General features: G+C 44.9%; 1 pseudogene; it reads right to left on the bottom strand.

Moving 5' to 3' along the window:
• Positions 1-20,554, bottom strand: part of LOC134352509 (serine/threonine-protein phosphatase 2A 65 kDa regulatory subunit A alpha isoform-like) — a 54,333-nt pseudogene that overhangs the window by 19,309 nt on the left and 14,470 nt on the right.

The raw sequence follows: 20,554 nt of genomic DNA, 5'->3' as shown, positions 1-20,554 counted from the left end.
AAAGAGGCAAAATGTTTGGAGTCGGAGACTTTGGGGGAGATCCGCAATGAATACTTTGCTTTAGTAATCAGCAGTGAGAGGGACCTTGATGCTTGTGAGGGCAGTGATATGCTACAACATGTTGACATTGAGAAAGAGGATGTTCTGGAATTTTGAAAAGCCCTGGGATAGATAAGTCCCTGGGGCCAGATGTGATATACCCCAGGGTTACTACGGGAAGCAAGGGAAGAGATTGGTGCACCTTTAGTGACAATCTGGGCATCCTCACTGGCCAGTCCTCACCGGAGGAAGTACCATATGATTGGAAGTTGGCAAATGTTATTTCCTTGTTCAGGAAAGAGAGTAGGGATGACCCTGGGAATTATAGACCAGTCAGTTTTACTTCACCGGTGGGCAAATTATAGGAGAAGATTCTTACAGACAGGATTTACAAGAAGCATAGTCTGGTTCGGGAGAGTCAGCATGGCTTTGTGAGGGGCATGTCGTGTCTTGAGCCTGACCCAATCCTTTGAGGATGTGACAAAGCACGATGAAGGATTTTTGGTTAGGCACCTGGTAGGGTCACTCAGCATCATGGAAGCACCAGTAAGATGACATGGACAACTTTGAAGGACTTTCGTTCAACAAAAGTAACGATTCATCAAGGCGATACTCACCGTGATCCACCAGCCACGTCATGCACAAGGAGTTCAACTTCTCATCAAAAAACTCCACTCCCTAAACAGGTTTTGACAAAAAAAGAATGTTGATAAAATAACCCCTCGAATTTCTAGTAGAACATGCCAACTTGCCACATTTGCATTCCAGCCGTCTTCACCTTTCGCTACTTACCAGTACAGTTTGCTAACTCCTTTGAGCCAATGGTGAAGGGGTCACACAAGAAAGACTGGCAACGTGCTCTAATAAACTGCACAAAACTAGATTGTGCCGTGGCAGAAGGCTACACAGAAGATACCCTATCTAAGGTACTTGCATCTAGTATTTTGACTACCCTTAATTAATTTCTTTGTGCCAACACCAGGACTATGATCCATGAAAAACAGGGAAAAACTTAAAAGTGTCCGATGGTTTAATGCAGACAGTAAGAACGTTACTAACTACTATTGGTGGCGTAGCAGTTGGCGTGACACTATTACAGCTGGGGAATTCTGATGTCACCTGTAAGAAGCCAGTACATTTTCCCTGCGGAACGCGCGGGTTTCCTCTCACAATCCAAAGATGCACCAGTTGGGAGGTTAATTCATCACTGTTACCTGTCCGCTGTTTAGGCTAGGGTTGGATCAGAGATTGCTGGGCAGCACGGTTCGAAGGGCCGGAAGGGCCTAATTCCTCAGTGTACCTTTAAATAAATAACCCAGTGAATCGTATGCTACCAGATCCACAGCAGGGTGCTATTTCAGCTTCACGATTTAAATGTAATTATGCATGTGCTGGATTATTTAGATTACAGATCCCGCACTCCTGACCCGCACAGTATCTCTCTTCGACATGACAGTGCACCATTCTACATTCACGTCTCCCATGCAGTTAATACATTCCACTTTCTACATTCAGTCACTGGGAACAAGTTGGCCTTTGCATAATTCTCAGGTTACTTTGCTTCATATCCAGAACAGCTAACAATTCCCAGGGTAACCACGTGGCTGAGTAGTCCAACCACAAGCTCTGCCCGTGACTCTGACTCAGACCTTGACAACTCTTTACCATAGAAAGTACAGCACAGAAACAGGCCTTTTGGCCCTTCTTGGATGTGCCGAACCATTTTCTGCCTCGTCCCACTGACCTGCACACGGACCATATCCCTCCATACACCTCCCATCCATGTATCTGTCCAATTTATTCTGAAATATTAAAAAAGAACCCGCATTTACCACCTCGTCTGGCAGCTCATTCCATACTCTCACCACTGTCTGTGTGAAGAAGTCCCCCACTAATGTTCCCTTTAAACTGTTCCCTCCTCACCCTTAACCCATGTCCTCTGGTTTTTTTCTCCCCTTGCCTCAGTGGAAAAGGCCTGCTTGCATTCACTCTATCTATACCCATCATAATTTTATATACCTCTATCAAATCTCCCCTCGTTCTTCTACGCTCCAGGGAATAGTCCTAACCTATTCAACCTTTCTCTGTAACTGAGTTTCTCAAGTCCCGGCAACATCCTTGTAAACCTTCTCTGCACTCTTTCAACCTTATTTATATCCTTCCTGTAATTTGGTGACCAAAACGGAACACAATATTCCAGATTCGGCCTCACCAATGCCTTATACAACCTCATCATAACATTCCAGCTCTTATACTCAATACTTTGATTAATAAAGGCCAATGTACCAAAAGCACTCTTTACGACCCTATCTACCTGTGACGCTACTTTTATGGAATTTTGTATCTGAATTCCCAGATCCCTCTGTTCCACTGCACTCCTCAGTGCCTTACCATTAACCCTGTATGTTCTACCTTGGTTTGTCCTTCCAACGTGCAATACCTCATACCTGTCTGTATTAAACTCCATCTGCCATTTTTCAGCCCGTTTTTCCAGCTGGTCCAAGTCCCTTTGCAGGCTCTGAAAACCTTCCTCACTGTCTACTACACCTCCAATCTTTGTTTCATCAGCAAATTTGCCGATCCAATTTACCACAGTATCATCCAGATCATTGATATAGATGACAAATAACAATGGACCCAGCACTGATCCCTGTGGCACACCACTAGTCACAGGACTACACTCAGAGAAGCAATGCTCTACTACCACTCTTTGGCTTCTTCCATTGAGCCAATGTCTAATCCAATTTACCACCTCTCCATGTATACCTAGCGACTGAATTTTCCTAACTAACCTCCCATGCGGGACCTTGTCGAAGGCCTTACTGAAGTCCATGTAGACAATATCCAATGCCTTCCCTTCAACCACTTTCCTGGTAACCTCCTCGAAAAACTCTTTAACCACAAAGGTGTAAATATTCACTAAATAGTTTTATGATTAACCATAAAGCATGGGAACACAGCACAACAGGAACATTGTGAGTTTCTAGCTCAGAAAATCTACTCTGTGTTTGCACACCGAAACTGAGAGCGATTTGCTTCTTAAAACCAAATACATACTAAATCCGGTATGATACAGGAGAGCTTAAGTAAGCTACAGAGAGTTATAAAATTAGTCAGCTCCATCGTGTGCTCCAGCCTCCATATTATCCAGGATATCTTCAAGGAGCGCTGCCTCAAAAAGACAGAGTCCATCATTAAGGACCCACATCACCCTCTTCTCATTGCTACTACCAGAAAGGAGGGACAATTTGTCTGAAGACACACACTCACTGATTCAGGAACAGCTTCCTCCCCTCTGCCATACGATTTTTGAGTGGACACCGAACCCATGAACACTACCTCACTACTCCTGCTAGTTACCGACACAGAGGAGGAATCTACAACAACCAGTTTACAACCAGCACGTCTTTGGGATGGAGGAGGAAATCGGAGCGCCTGGCAGAAACAGAGATGAGGAGTGATTTCTTCAGATAGAGGGTGGCAAATCCGTGCAATTCACTTCCATGGACAACCGTGTAGGCCAAGATATTGGGTATAATTAAAATGGAGGCTGACAGGCTCTTCATTAATCAGGGCGTGAAAGAATATGGGGAGAAGACAGGAGAATAGGGTTGAGAGGGATCACAAATCAGCCATGGTGGAATGTCGGAGCAGACTCAATGGGCTGAATGGACTAATTCTGCTCTCAAGGTCATTTGCTTCCAAACAATTGGTTTATTGATCATTACAGAATATCTCTCTGGTGCTTCCCTCTCCCTTCCCCTTTTCCCAATCAAAGATTCAAAGGTTCACTTATTTTTTTTCAAACATCTCTTTATTGCTTTTACAGAATGAAAAGAAAACACATTCCATCATCCATAGGTTTGAAAGTGCAACAAGGTTAAAGAAAAAGGGAAAAATAAAATACATAAGAAAAAAAAGGGAAAAAAACGCACAAAAAAAGCAAACACCCTGCCATTTAAAAAAAGCTGTCAATTCAATTAGTTACTTTCATCATCCTAAATATTGTTCTCCAGAAACTTGTAGAAAATATCCCAAATTTCCCGAAATTTGCCAAGTTTGTTTTTCTGTGATGTAGTTTATCTTTTCTAGAGGAAGATACGAAGTCATTCCTTTCAGCCATTGTGAAAGTCCACTGGTTGTTGGTTTCTTCCATGAATCGGCTATGCAACGTTTGGCTTCCAAAAAACAAATATTAAGCAGAGACCTTGCATTTTTGGAGGTTAGAAAGTCCTTTGGATAAATGTTCAGAATACATAATTTAGGATCAAGGAGCACCTTTTTTCCAATAATCTGACTAATCAAATCCAGCACCTTCTTCCAGAAGCAGATTATCTGGGGCACTCACACATACAATGGAACAGAGACCGCTTTTAGTGATTATATTTCAAGCATGTGTCTGGAATGTTGGGGTTAAAGTGACGAAACCTGACTGGAGTAATGTACTGTCTGGTTATCCGTTTAGAATGAGTGTTCACTGACTGGGTTTGAACTAAGGAACAAGCTTCTGACCACTCTTTTTCTGACAGATTCTCATGCAAATCAGTTCTCCATGCTTGTAGCATGTTGTTGATGACTCTTTGCATTTACTTGCAAACAATTTGTATGTAGCCCCCGGTAAGCCTCAGACTCGCTCAGCTCGCTTTCGTCTTGGGGAAGCGCCTTCTGCCCCGCCAAACGGGGAGATCAAGTTTGTGTGGATGCTGTGTGATGTACCCCACACCGCCAATTAACAGACACTATGCCATATGAGATTAAATGATTACACTTCATAAGTATTTCTTGGTGATGAGTTAGTAGAAACAAATACAATAAAGGTGCCAAGTCAGTAACTCTATCAGTTCGGTGCACCCTCGTTGGAGCTCTTACAGAACTGGGTCCCCCTTCCTCCAATCGATGTCCTCCGAACTCCACCGACCCACGAATGGGACCACCCTCGGTGATCCACCAAACACTCCACACGAGTCTGTCCTCGTCTCCTCTCCTCGCTGAAGACCCTGGGCCTCGGACTCACGCTCGGGGTCCGTGCCGTCGCCCAGCTTACAGCATCTCTCTCCTCACGTCTCCTTTCTCTGTCCCCATCGCACCTTCTGCCCAAGGCCCACGAAGAACAATAGCTTACAGACACACAAGAAAGAATACCATCTTTCCCAATTGGTTAGCAAATGAATACAATTCCCGAATCACTAATGATAACCCAAACAAGCTGCTATAGACAACCACTGTCTCAGCAGTTAACAGTACAGAGAAGCCATTTTATTAGCCTTAGCAAGTAACATAAAAGAAGAAACCCTTACATGTATAATTCAGACACTTGTCCCCGAGCTTCAGATAATTTCAGAGTGATGTCTTCGAGGGTAAATAAAGGAGGGAGCTTCAAACTGTAACTTTGCCTGGACATAATAAAACTTTGCAACTAAAGGTATTTAAAAAAGTGTTTTGTTGGAATTCCATATGTGGCCTTTGAGATCTTCAAAAGACAGAAATGAATTGCCATTATAAAGATCAGACTCCTTAGCTATGCCTTGGGTCGACCAAGTTTTAAAACCAGGATCCGCTCTGCCGGGCTGGAGCTATCATTACCAAATATAGGAGTAAACTGGGATAACTGTGATGTCTCTCCTATTTACGCAACAGCATCGTGCCAAATCATCATTGTATTTTTTAGGAAAGGGATTTTAGATTGTGTGACTAGTTTTTTCTTATTTGCTGAATACATATATAGTTCTAGAAGGATATTGATCAACTGGGATTCCATTAAGACCCAAGGAGGGGAGAGATCCTTAACAAAATAAAACATTCCTGCTCTAATTTGGGCCGCCCAGAAATACCATATAAGATTTGGTAGCTGTAAGCCACCTCCATCATACGGCAGATATAACAGGGAAAGCCTGAGTCTTGGACATCTATTATTCCAGATGAAATTAGAAAAAAATTTCTTTAATAAGTAAAAGAAAGATGATGGAAGAGAAAGTGGGATAGATTGCAAAAGGTACAGGAACTTCAGTAAAATTGACATTTTTAGAATGTTTATGCGTCCAATCAAATTTATGAGCAATTTCATCCATCTGTTTGTAAGTTGAATAACTGAGTCTGTGAGAGGTTTATAATTAGTTGGGATAATTTTATCAATAGTAGGAGTAATTTTAACACCCAAATAGGTAAACCCTGTTCTGACAAAGTGACATCATCCATGTACAGGGCTATGCGATGTTCTACATCTCCTATAGTTATTCCTGCTATGTTAGCCTGTTTTCAGATTGCCATAGCAAGTGGCGCAATGGTCAGGATAAACAGGAGGGGAGATAGGGGACAGCCCTGTCTTCTTCCCCGTTGGAGTTTAAAAGATGCCGAAAAAAGCTCGTTAGTTGAAACTTCAGCCTGTGGGTTAGAATACAGAAGTTGTATCTCAGAAATTCCACTCTATTCCACTATTCCACTCCCTATTCCACTCCACTCTGTCGAAGGCTTTCTTGGCATCCAATGACAGAATAGCGCCATCAGAGCTTCCAGATTTTTCATAAAGTATATTAAGCACTCTTCGAATGTTGTGGAAGCCCTGCCTTCCCTTACAAATCTATTTTGGTAGGGTGGACCATTTTTGGCAAGAGTGGCTCCAGCCTCCTAGCTAATACCTCACAGAGAATTTTGAGATCATTGTTGAGAAGTGAGATTGACCTATGAGATCCACAAAGGGATGGTGGTTTTCCAGGTTTTAACAGGAGCGTAATTGCTGCCATATTAAGAGAGGGGGCAAGGGATCCAGTGTCAAATGACTCCTGATACATATCAAGCAGAGGTGGTATTCGTTTAGTCTTAAAGATTTTATATATTTCAATTGGAATTTCCATTGGGCCCAGGAGTTTTCCCTCCCTTCATGTTAGTTACAGCTTCAGACAATTCTTTAGCCTCTAAGTTAAACTCCAGTGAGGTCAAGGACGTTTCATCTCGGGGCATAAATTCTAACAAGTCGAGAAATTCCTATTGTATTTGTGGAGCTGAATCTGAATATTCTGAGCTGTACAGAATTTGGAAAAATCTCAAAAAGATATTGTTTATTTCCTCTGGGACAACAGTTGTCACCCCCTCATCTGATTGTATGGAGTTTATTGCCCTTTTTGTGTTTGTATCTGTTTGATGTGCAGGCCAAAGGTTCACTTATTATCATGTACAACTCTGAAATTTGTCTTCCCCAGATAGCCACAAAACAAAGAAAAAACATGAAAGTCATTGAATAGCATCCTGATCATCAGCGCCCCCCCAAAACCACCCCTCCCTCCACACAGAAAATGGAACAGCAACATCGACCCCCACCAACCCATCCGCACAAAAACCAACAGAACATTTTACCCCCAAACACCCTCCCCTCGCACAACAAAATGAAAAGAAACAGGTGATATAAAAACAGAATATAAAATCCGTAAGTCTGACAAAGTCCGCAGTCCTTAAACAGGGGTCTAAACCTGATGGTCTAAACCAGGGGTTTCCACCCCTGCTTGGTTAATGGTCAATTAAAAAAAAGGTTGGGAGCCCCGAGTCTAAAGTAAGACAACCACCCACCAGCAGCCCTGCAAGCAGAGGCATGTACTCGATTATCGCAAGGCGCACTCTCCATTTGGCATCTTCTGCTAATTCTGCAATAGTTGGCAGGAGAGACTGTGATAACTGGCGAATTCCAATAACTTCATTCACGCAGTCCAGATTGGAGATAATGTTCAAACGGACCTCAGGGCACTAGGAAGGAAAGGCAATTTTCTGAGTACAGCAAGGTGAAAAACGTGCATACTGCGAACGCTGTCTGACAAACACACTGGCGCTCCCCAGACTCTCTGCTTTCAAAGTATCATCTTGGACATTTATGAAATATTAATCCCACAAAAGAAATATGAATGCCACTTTCACACTTACAGTACTTAGGCACCTCCCCGCCCCCTGGAACAAAAAATAATGGAATCCTGATAATCAGATCCCCAAAACCATCCCTCCCTCCACACACAAAATGGAACAGCAACATTGACCCCCCCAACCCATCCCCCGCACGAAAAACTAACAGAGCATTTTACCCCCAAACACCCTCCCCTCGCACAACAAAATGAAAAGAATAAGGCGATGAAAAAAAACAGAATATAAAAACCCTAAGTCTGAAAAAGTCCACAGTCCATAAACACAAATGCAGAACCACGATATCATCCTACGCTATCACCGACATTCACCAAAAGAGGGGGACAGGGACACAACTCCCCTCTCCCTGCCCCCTTCCCACTCTCAGTCCACACCAGAGACCCATATCAGACATCTCTGAGGTTTATCATCACTCACAGATGTCAAGCAATTTCATTTTTTTTTGCGGCAGCAGCAGCACAGTGCAATATATAAGAATTACTACAGGACCGTGCAAAACTCAAAGACACCCTAGCCATATACACCAGTCTAAGACTTTTGCACAGTACTATACATTATGGTCCAAGTTATGGTCACACGAGCAGTACGCCAGAAATTCGAGAGTCAGTTAGCAGAAGTGAGTGCAGTTGCTTTTATTAAGGAGAAGGTGCTTGGGAAGCTGAAAGTTTTGAATGTAGTCAAGTCACCTGGACTAGATGGGCTACACCGCAGGGTTCTGAAAGAGGCAGCTGTAGAGATTGGGGAGGCATTAGTAATAATCTTTCAAGCGTCATTAGATTCTGGAATGCTTCCAGAGGACTGGAAATTTCCAAATGTCACTTCACTCTGAAGGGAGGGAGGCAAAAGACATGAAACTAGAGGCCCTTCAGCCTGACTTCAGTGGTTGGGAAAATGTTAGGAGTCCATTATTAAGGACGAGGCTCCCAGTACTTGGAGGTGCATGGTTTCCTTAAGGGGAAATTACAGGCAGGACAGACAAAGGAGGGTCAGTGGATGTTGTTTACTGGGAGTTTGACAAGATGCCGCACATGAGACGCCTTAGCAAGTTAAGAGCCCATGGTATTACAGAAGATATCCTCGTAAAGATAGAAGCTTGGCTGACTGACGGGAGGCAAAGAATTGCAAATGAAAGGGGCCTTTTCTGGTTGACTGCAGGTGACTATTAGTGTCCCACAGGGGTTGGTATTGTGTCCATTTCTTTTCAAGCAGATGTCAATGATCTGGACAACGGTATTGATGGCTTGGTGGTCACATTTGTGGATGATACCAAGATAGGTGGAGGGGCAGAGAGTCTGTAGAAGGACTTGATAGATTGGGAGAATAGCAAGGCAGTGGCAGTTGGAATATACTGCAGTGACCGAAAGTGTTTAGGGTAGGTTGGATTCCTCAGCCTTGGACGGCAGCCCGCCTAGGAGAAGGAAAACCCTGATTTTAAACCTCCGCTGCCTTGCAGTCATGCCCACCCATGGGAAAGGCTTTGGGGGTAAACCCCTAAGGCAGTTTGATGTTGTTTACAGCTTCACTCTGGCAACCTCTGCGATGACACTGGTGCCAAGCTGTATTGGCGCTTGCCCTTCCCTTCGACAACATGAGTGACGTGGAGAGGGGGAGCCTGCTGCATGGGCAAGAGCCGGTCCTTCAAACCTTCCTGCCCCGGAGAGGACACAGTCCACCAGAGGCACAAACCCATCATCCCCGGGATCGAAGGGTGCCTATTACCAGAAACGTATGGCCATGCACTTTGGTAGAAGGAGTAAACACGTGTACCATTTTCCAAATGGGCAGAAAATTCAGAAATCAGAGGTGCAAAGGCAATTGGGAGACCTCGTGCAGGGTTCCCTAAACGTTATCTTACAGGCTGAGTTGGTGGTACGGAAAGAAAATGGAATGTTGGCATTCATTTTGAGAGGACTAGAAAAAAGATAAGGGTAATGCTGAGGCTTTATAAGGCATTGGTCAGAACGCAGTTGGGGGTATAGTGAGCAGCTTTGGGCCCTTTATCTAAGATGTGCTGGTATTAGAGAGGGTTCACGAGGATGATCCTGGGAATGAAACATACAAGAGGAGTGCTTGACGGCTCCGGCTCTGTCCTCGATGGAGTTCAGACAGGAAGGAAGAGGGGTGAATCTCATTGAAACTTATGGAATATTAAGAGGCCTAGAACAGAGAGGATGTTTCCTGTGACCAGAGGGCACAGCCTCAGAATACAGGGACGTCCATTTAGAAGAGAGCTAAGAGGAAATTTCTTTAGTGAAAGGGCGGTGGATCTGTGGAATCCATCAACGCTGATGGCTGTGGAGGACGAGTCACTGGGTATATTTAACATGGAGGCTGACAGGTCCTTGATTAGTCAGGGTGTTAAAGGTTACGGGGGAGAAGGCAGGAGAATGGGGCCGAGAGGGTAATAAGCTAGCCATGATGGAATGGCGAAGCAGACACGATGGGCTGAGTGGCCTAATTCTGTTCCTGAGTCTTAATTGTCCTTTATTGTCCGTTCACTCTCCCTGAGTGCAGGCGAGTTCCTCGGGAGGGCCATGGGAGGAAACAACGGTCATCTTGTGAAAAGCTGCATTTCACAAAAGAAAAACACTTGAATTTCTGCGTTTGAGAAATCTTTCTGCACCTTTGGCATAAATAGATGCAAAATACTAATCACTATTAAATTATACAACAGTTCAAATCATGATTTGGAAGGCTTTTTTCTTGATTTCATTTCAAACAAATAAATAATGCAAGGCTTGAATTAACAGCTGACAATTTGAAGATGTACACTTGGAATCTGTCAGCTGTGCCTGGAAAATCGAGGCATTTCCGCATTTGGGGAATCTTCTGAGGTGTAGCACATGAAGGGAATCAAGTCTGCAGACGTTGGAAATCCAGAGCAACTCACCCAAAACGCTGGAGGAACTCAGCAGCTCAGGCAGCATCTATGGGAATGAGTAAACAGTCGCTGTTTCAGGCCGAGGCCTTTTATCGGGACTGTAAAGGGAGGCGGAAGATGCTAGGATATAAAGGTGAGGAGATGGGAAGGAGGCCAGCTGGAAGGTGTTAGGTGAAGACAGGTGAGTGGGAAAGGTCAATGGCTGGAGAAGAAAGAATCTGAGAGAGGAGAGGAGAAGAGAGTGGACCACAGGAGAGATGGAAGGAGGTGGGGACCCAGGGAGAAGTAATAGACAGGTGAGAAGTAAAAGCTCAGAGTGGGGAATTGAGGAAGGAGAGGGGAGGGGAGAGATTTTTTTTACATATTTAAAAATAATTTTAATTCTGTAAAAAGAATGAAAGAATGCAAATTTCCATATGAATTAAAAAATCCAGAATTTGCACATGCAGCAGTTTTGTTTAAGTTCACGACAAAATAAATAAGGAACATGATAGATGGATAAATAACAGCTCCATCACACCATTAACCGATTCCCCTTTAATCCAATATGCACTGAGATTACTAACTAGCTCACATCACTGCTTCTAAAGAACGCACTGCACATTTGCTCTTATCTAAAGCTCTCAAACTAAAAGAACAGTTGGAGAGACTCCGGTGGAAGAAACAGCTGTTATTCCATTCATGATTCATAAAAACATAAGAAATCGGAGCAGGAGTAGGCCATCCGGCCCATCAAGCCTGCCCCGCCATTCAGTAAGATCATGGCTGATCTGTCCATAAACTCAGCTCCATCTACCTGTCTTTTCCCCATAACCCTTAATTCTCCTACTATCTAAAAATGTATCTAACTGTATCTTAAATATATCTAGTGAAGAAGCCTCCACTGCTTCCCTGGCCAGAGAATTCCACAGATTCACCACTCTCTGGGAAAAACAGTTTCTCCTCATCTCTGTCCTAAATCTTCTCCCCTGAATCTTGAGGCAATGTCCCCTAGTTCTAGTCTCAGCTGCCAATGGAAACAACTTTCCTACTTCTATCTTTCCTATCCATTTCAAAATTTTGTATGTTTCCCTAAGATGTCCTCTCATTCTTCTGAATTCAAGAGAGTATAGTCCGAGGCAAATCAATCTCTCCTCATAGGTTAACCCCTTCATCTCTGGGATTAACCTGGTGAACCTCCTCTGCACTGCCTCCAAAGCCAATATATCCTTCCTCAAGTATGGAGACCAGAACTGCACACAGCACTCCAGGTACGGCCTCACCAGTACCCTGTATAGTTGCAGCATGACCTCCCTGCTCTTGAATTCAATCGCTCCAGCAATGAAGGCAAACATTCTGTTTGCCTCAATAACCTGTTGTACCTGCAAGCCAACTTTTTTGCGATTCATGCACAAGCACTCCTAAGTCCCTCTGAACAACAGCATGCTGCCATCTTTCACCATTTAAATAATCATCTTCTCTTCTATTATTCCTTCCAAAATGGATGATCTCTCATTTTCCAATGTTTACCAACTGCCAGACCATGGCCCACTCACTTAACCTATCTATATCACTCTGCAGACTCTCCACATCCACTGTACAATTTGCTTTTCCACTCAGTTTAGTGTCATCAGCAAATTTTGCTACGCTACACTCAGTCCCCTCTTCCAAATCATCAATGTAAATGGTAAACAGCTGCGGGCCCAGTACCAACCCCTGTGGCACCCAACTCACCACCGACTGCCAACTGGAGAAACACCCATTTATACCAACTCCCTGCCTTCTATTGGTTAACCAATCCACTATCCATGCCAATACACTTCCTCCTTCTCCATGCATCTGTGTCTTATTTAAAAGTCTCTTTTCAGGAACCTTATCGAACGCCTTCTGGAAATCCAAGTATACCACATCCACCTGTCCCCCTCTATCCAATGCACTCATTATGTCCTCAAAGAACTCCAGTAAGTTTGTCAAACAGGACCTGCCCTTTCTGAATCCACGCTGCATCTGTCTAATGGAACCACTCCTTTCTAAACGTTTCACTATTTCTTCCTTAATGACAGCTTCAAGCATTTTCCCGACTGCAGATGTTAAGTTCACTGGCCTCAGAAATGTTATTTACTGAATAACATTTTCCATTCCGGCTCCCCTCTCCTCTTGCAATCGGCCTATCACCTACCCCTGGTGTCCCTCCTCCTTCCCTTTCTCCCACGGTCCACTCTCCTCTCCTATCAGATTCCTTCCTCTCCAGCCCTTTACCTTTCCCACCCATCACCTGCCTTCAACTCCCCTCCCCTACACACCAACCTTTCCCATCACCTGGTCTACCTATCACCTGCCATCTTGTACTCCCCCAACGCCCCCCCAGCCTTCTTATTCTGGCGCCTTCCCCCTTCCTTTCCAGTCCTGACGAAGGGTCTCAGCCCAAAAGTTCATTCCCCTCCATAGATGCTGCCTGACCTGCTGAGTTCCTCCAGCATTGTGTGTGTGTGCGTGCGCGGAGCGGGGGGGGGGCTCTGAATTGCAAGCATCTGCAGAATCTGTGATTATAACACTTCAGAATGCTGGACATCACCGCACAGCTCCAAGCAAACGGCAGTTACAATGTTTGTCAACAGGAAAGAAAGCAGATGAACATGGGCCAACTGCTGTCCCCTTCCAGGAATCAGTATCAGTGACAGTAAAAGCCTGGACACATCAGTCTGTATTGCAACACATCCCGTTCTGGCACACTTATCCAGACACCTGTATCTTGTGGTGGAGCATGGACTGCTCGTCACCTTCAGCAGATGAACAAGTTCCAGAGACGACAACCAACTTTTTGATCGCCGAATGAACAATAAGCGACCTTTCATCAGCACTCTTGACTTGACAACAGCTTTCAAACAGCACACAGAAGAAAGCTCTCCATTGGTGTTTGCCTGATATCAGTACGCTATTCAAAAAATTTCCACCATGCCCACCAGTCACGCAAGGGGTATGTTAAAGTTTGTATTTCATGATAAAATTACCTTATCTTTGAGCTGAGCCAAGAACAGGGGAAGCAGGTGCTCAACAGTGCTGTCCTTGCCCAGGATGGTGGACAAGCCCATAATAACAGAGGCCAGAGCTGACTTCACGTGTTGATTGGTGTCAGACACAAGTTCCTGGAAAAGAAACCCATGAAATGATTAAATGAAAACCTGGACAGATATCTCAGTCAACACGCACAAAATGCTGGAGGAACTCAGCAGGCCAGGCAGCACCGATAGAAATGTCGACTGTACTGTTCCCCATAGAAGCTGCCTGGCCTGCTGAGTCCCTTCAGCATTTTGTGTGTGTGGCTCGGATTTCCAGCATCTGCAGATTTTCTCTTGTTTGTCGTTAGATATCTCAGTCATGTTGCCATCCTGCTCCACGTTCTTATGATCCACCTGGTCAGTCATGGATCATTCTTATATAATTTCTTTTACAGTTTGATATTCTAGTTTATATAAATCATGGAACAGAACCAGCCCTATAACCCACAATGTTATACTTAAATTCCTAATCAAGTGGGCAATCTAATCTACACAATATCCATATTCTTCCGTTTTCCTCACATTCGTGTGCTTCTCTCAACATCATTAAAAGTCCCCGATATATCTGCCTCGACCATAACTCCAGGCAGCCAACACCATGTTAAAAAACCAGCAACACACACAAGATGCTGGAGGAACTCAGCAGGCCAGGCAGCACCTGTGGAGAAAAGGACAGTCGACATTTCTGTCCAAAACCCTTTGGCAGGACTCAGCCCTTTGGGAGATGGGGAGGGAGCGGGAGAGGGGGATGGGACGGGAGAGGGGTAGGGAGTGGGAGAGGGGGATGGGGAGGGAGTGGGAGAGGGGGAGGGAGTGGGAGAGGGAGATGGGGCGGGAGAGGGGTTGGGGGCGGGTGAGGGGATGGGGAGGGAGTGGGAGAGGGGGATGGGACGGGAGAGGGGTAGGGAGTGGGAGAGGGGGATGGGGAGGGAGTGGGAGAGGGGGAGGGAGTGGGAGAGGGAGATGGGGCGGGAGAGGGGATGGGGAGGGAGTGGGAGAGGGGGATGGGACGGGAGAGGGGGCAAGATGTGACTCGTGCTTGGAACAGAACCGGCCCTATAACCCACAATGTTATCCTTAAATTCCTAATCAAGTGGGCAATCTAATCTACACGATGTCCATATTCTTCCGTTTTCTTCACATTCGTGTGCTTATCTAAACGTCATTAAAAGTCCCCGATATATCTGCCTCTGCCATCACTCCAGGCAGCCAACACCATGTTAAAAAACCAGCAACACACACAAGATGCTGGAGGAACTCAGCAGGCCAAACAGCACCTGTGGAAAAAAGGACAGTCGACATTTCTGTCCAAAACCCTTCCGCAGAACCTAACCCTTTGGGAGAGGGGGAGGGAGCGGGAGGGGGGATGGGGAGGGAGTGGGAGAGGGGGATGGGGAGGGAGTGGGAGAGGGGGATGGGACGGGAGAGGGGGATGGGAGAGGGGGATGGGGCGGGAGAGGGGGATGGGGCGGGAGTGGGAGAAGGGGATGGGACGGGAGAGGGGGATGGGACGGGAGAGGGGGATGGGAGAGGGGGATGGGAGAGGGGGATGGGAGAGGGGGATGGGGCAGGAGAGGGGGATGGGACGGGAGAGGGGGATGGAACGGGAGAGGGGGATGGGACGGGAGAGGGGGATGGGAGAGGGGGCAAGATGTGACTCGTGCTTGGACATTGAGCTTTTCCAGTTACAAGCAGTTCACAGTGATAAATGGTGCCTGAACCCTCGTTTCAGGCCCACCCAAAATACTGAGGGACTTTTTCCTAAAGTGAATGAGATGAGTTGCTACATTAATTTTAGATAGACTGGATAACCAGCCAAGAATTTGAGAAGTCATATTACCTAAACATACGGCAAGATGTGACTTATTATGACAGTCTCCCTGCAATCTACTGGCAAGTTTTCACAGAAATCTGCAAGATAGAGTACTGCATGTTAGAGAGTTATTCTCAAACAAAACAATGGAGTCAGAGAAAAGTACAGCACAGAAACAGGCCCTTCAGCCCATCTATTCTGTGCCGATCCATTTAAATTGCCTCCTCCCATCGACCTGCATCTGGACCATAGCCCTCAATACCACGACCATCTACGTGCCCATCCAAACTTCTCTTAAACGTTGAAATCGAGCTTGCACGCACCACTTGCGCTGGCAGCTCGTTCCACACTCTCACCAAAATGATAAATCAATAAAGTTTACCAGATTGAGCAATTGCTGAAAAGCATTTGCCTTAATATTTGTATCTTCTCAGAAGATAGTGGCAAGAGAAAACATACATTCTGAAGCACAATTTAAGTCGCACAAGGAAAAGCAAGGCCAACACCTACAGTGTAAACATCAAGAGTCAGACAGCACAGGTTCAATTCTGGCACATCTGTACGGTCTCCCTGTGACGGTCTGGGTTTCCTTCGAGTGCACATTTCATCCCCCATTCCAGTTGATAAGTTAACTGGTCATTAACTGGTAAATCGTCCCGTGATTAGGTCAGGATTGAATTGGGGGATAGCTGGGCAGCGTGGCTCAGTGTACCTATTCTGCACTGTAATCTTACTAAATAGATATTCAGAGGTATCAAATTGGCCCACTCCTCCTCTAAGTTGTTCTGGTGCAAATTAACTCAATGAGTTGGCATTAATGTACCAGCTACTGAAGATGACTGGCAAAGAACTTTGGCAGGCACATCACAATTCACTTGAAACATCTGATTTATGGAAACTGGCCAGGCCAAGACGACTGATGCTGCGATACTTATCCCGGCCAGCTCCACTTTGCATGAAGGCATAATCCATGACTAAACTACCACAATCTGAAAGGCTAAATATAACTCATGCATTCCTTTTCAAAACGCACGACTGGAGCCAGATTTTGTGGATGAAGTGGGTCCATCTGGGAAGCAACATCACAATCTTTCTACCTTTGTCTACTAGCTTGCTTTCTCGAAAGTAGGGAATCCACATTACACTACCAAGGACGGTTCATGAAGCAATCCCTTTCGCATCTTCGTTTTACTTCCGAGGCTGTCCCCTCCAATCTGGTGACTCGATTTCGGGCTGATCGACACTTTGCTGTCTCCAAGTGCTTCATAAGCCCACGGTCATCTCCACCTCTCGCTGATTGAAGCGCTGAAGAAGATTGAAATCAAGTCAGGCGCGCAGGGCAAGGGAGTATGCAGCGCCGTCTATCAGCCTCTCGCTGGCTGTGCTGGAGAAGGCGCCAGCTTGTGGCAGTCTCTCACTGGCTGTTCCCGAGGGAAGGGCCTCGCGCTCAAGTGAATCTCCCTCTCTCCCCCGATGCTGTCGGCCGATGGTACCTGAGCATGCTTTAATCGAAGTAGATCTCGACTCATTCAGGTTTATGATGTGCTCTAGTTTCTAGTTCCAGTTTATCTCTCTATGTGATGATGTGCTTCTGCAGACACAATCGGTGGACAGTGGTGTGGCTGGGTGGCCCGACATCCACCCCAGTTTCTCTGATGAAAGATCCGATCAAGAGACACGTACACGAGAAAAGATGCAGCTTATTAGGCAGTCAATGATTCCTTAAGGTTGTCATGACCAGGGGCGGTAATGGGGACAAGCTCCACTACAGACTAAATGCTCCGAATGGCATGCACCTCAAACAGCCTCTCACACCAAGTCCAGCTCCTGGCCTTTGCATGTGGCTTACTGACAACAGAAGGCAGCTTACTGACACTTTAAAACTGGTCACTTTGGTCAGATGGGGCTCATGGTTAGCAGCTCATCTAGGAGAAGGAAGACTCTGATCTCAGACCTCCAATGCCTTGCGGCTATACCCACTCACAGGAGTAAACCCAGAGGGAAAAATCCGGAGCCGGATTAACAAAGATAGAGCAGGTTTCAATAGCAGCAATCTGTGCATTAACACGTGAACAGAGGAATCACAAAGACAACACCATCTTTCTTTTCCACGCTCGTCTCGCTGCTGCCATCAGGTAGAAGGTACAGGAGCCTCAGGACCCACACCACCAGGCTCAAGAACAGTTATTACCCCTCAACCATCAGGTAGAAGGTACAGGAGCCTCAGGACCCACACCACCAGGTTCAAGAACAGTTATTACCCCTCAACCATCAGGATCTTGAAATTCAGGGGATCAGTACACTTAATCGATTGAGATGTTCCCACAAGCAATGATCTTCCTTTAATTACTCTTTATCTTGTTATTTCATACTCTTGTTATTTATTGCTATTTATTTATATTTGCATTTGTACTTTATCTTTTATTGATCCTGTTTACAGTTACTATTCTATAGAAATTGCGGAGTATGCCCACAGGAAAATGAATCTCAGGGCTGTATGTGGTGACATGTATGTACTCTGAAAATATGAACTTCAAAATTGAAAATCTGAACTATACTTTAGCTACGGACTTCATTGCAAGGTTAGTTTTTAATTACGTAATTTTATCATGGGTGGCGGGGTGGAAATACATCTCTACCAAGAGAGGTGTAAGGCGTTCCTTCCCTCCGCTAGCCTGCAGGTCACCCTTGGGCAAGGTGGAGCACCTGCTGAGCCAAGCCCACCCCCCAATCAGGGTCACGTGAAGCTATGGGGTAAGAGGAAAGAAACCCAGAGAAATGTTGCCATTGTGTTCAGATGTTTATCAATGAGTGGATACTCCATGCTCTGGTAAAGAAATAAATGAGTGGGGAGAAAAAGGGAATGGTTAGATAAATGGTGTCCATTTAGAAGCAGCATTCTTTCGTGTTACCCAGGTAAAACAGCTGTAATGATCTATCCTTGATAGTATATCCACAGATAAACCAGCTGCTTCGGTACAGATTTTACACTTCTACAGAACAGAAAGTTTTAATCTCAATGCTTTGGGGTGGGACCGGAATTTCCTGGCCTTCAGAGACGGAATTTTAAATTTTTAAAGAAAGGCAAAGTTGAGAAAATATTGTCGTCGATGGCTCTGAATCCGAAAGTATGGTAAACAGACAACAACGTGAGCAATTGTAATCAGCTAGTTTCTCAGGTCAAAAAAACAACTAAATAATGTTATTTAATCATTAAATAATGTTTCTTAATTGTTAAATAATGTTAACCTGATCGTTATTGTTTGCAATTAACCTGTGTAGGCAATGTGCCTTTATTTTGAGGATTTGGATTACACTGTGGTGAGAAAAGCACGGAGATTTCAGTTGATCCGAGTGTTTTCCCAGGCTAGGAAAGTCTAAGACTAAAGGGTATAGATTTAATTGGAGACACAGAACAGAACAAGCTGTTCCGGCCCTTCAAACTGCACTGCCAGTAACCCACCAACTTGTGCAACAATCTACAATGACCCTTTAACCTACAAACCGGAATGCTTTTGGACTGTGCGAGGAAACGGGAGTACCAGGAGGAAGCCTGAGGCAACAAGTTTGGGACTGAGAACAAAGACCATCTGGTTCAAAAAGTATAAACACACAGGAGATTCTGCAGATGCTGGAAACTTAGCACAAAATACTGGAGGAGTTCAGCAGGCCAGGCAGCATCTATGAAAATGAAATAAACAGTCCATGTTTCGGGCCGAGACTACTCTTCAGGGCTATAAATCTGCTGATGACACACTATTGTTGGCAGAATTTCAGATGGTAACAAGGAGCCGAAGAGGAGTGAGATAGATCAGCTGGTTGAGTGGTGTGGCAACAATCTGGCACTTTGTCAGTAAGACCAAGGAACTGATTGTGGACCATAGGAGGGTGAAGTTGAATCACCACCTCCCTACACCATACCTGGTGTGTGTGAAGTCAGCAGTGGAAAGGAACCAGCAAAGTCCAGTCCATCAAAAGTTTTAAGCAGCATTTAATTAATGCACTACATCACAAAATTTACCTCAATGACAGTAAAACCAAGGAACTGATTGTGGACATCAGGAAGGGGAAGTCAAGGGAACACACATCAGTCCTAATCAAGGGGACTGTGGAAAGGGTGAGTAGTTTCAAGTTCCTGAGTGTCAAAGTCTCTGAGGATCATCCTGGCTTTTCGACCTTTCGGCTCATTTTTAAACAGAACTGAAGTTCCCCTTAACTTCCTCCAGTCAAAAGTGAAAAATATCAGTGTCATCAACCTGTGCACGTGCTGAATCCCCAGATCCCTGGCACTATGCCAACAAGTTTGTTCTAAACCCCTGTCACAGGATTATCCTTCAGATACACTGAAAAAGATCTGAGCTCAATTCAGACCAACTTTGTTCTATTTCAGATCCATGTTTAAAAACAGGCTAATTAAATGAATCTGGAATGAAATCTCAGCACCATTTGGCATGTCAGTCAATTATATTAAAAATACACAGGTGCTTGATTTAATGATTTTTTAAAACTATATTAGAGGAACTAATCGTGTTTTCATGACTTTGACAGAGTCAGAAGGGATTCCAGCTGGAACAGAAAACTTAAAGACTAGTTTTAAAACATAAATGCACCATATCATCATACCAAAGAGATGCACTTTGTGCTTCAGCAATAACACGTACTTCAGAAAATTTGTCTGCCACCACATAGCGAACACGCCAGGATTTATCGTCCGCTGCCTGCCGGAGGGTCGGCATCACCAACGCTTCCAGGTCTTCCTGGGGCAGCAGCTGGGCTATGCTCACACAAGCCTCAACTGCCAACAGCCTCACCGAATCCTGTGAAAAAGATGTTCAAACCGGGTTTGAGCTGGTTCTTCATTAAAAAACAAAATTAATTTTC

The sequence above is a fragment of the Mobula hypostoma genome, chromosome 10, assembly GCF_963921235.1.
Source record: "Mobula hypostoma chromosome 10, sMobHyp1.1, whole genome shotgun sequence".
NCBI lineage: Eukaryota > Metazoa > Chordata > Chondrichthyes > Myliobatiformes > Myliobatidae > Mobula > Mobula hypostoma.
Note: the sequence above shows the minus strand (reverse complement) of the source record. Positions and strands in the feature narration are given on the sequence as shown.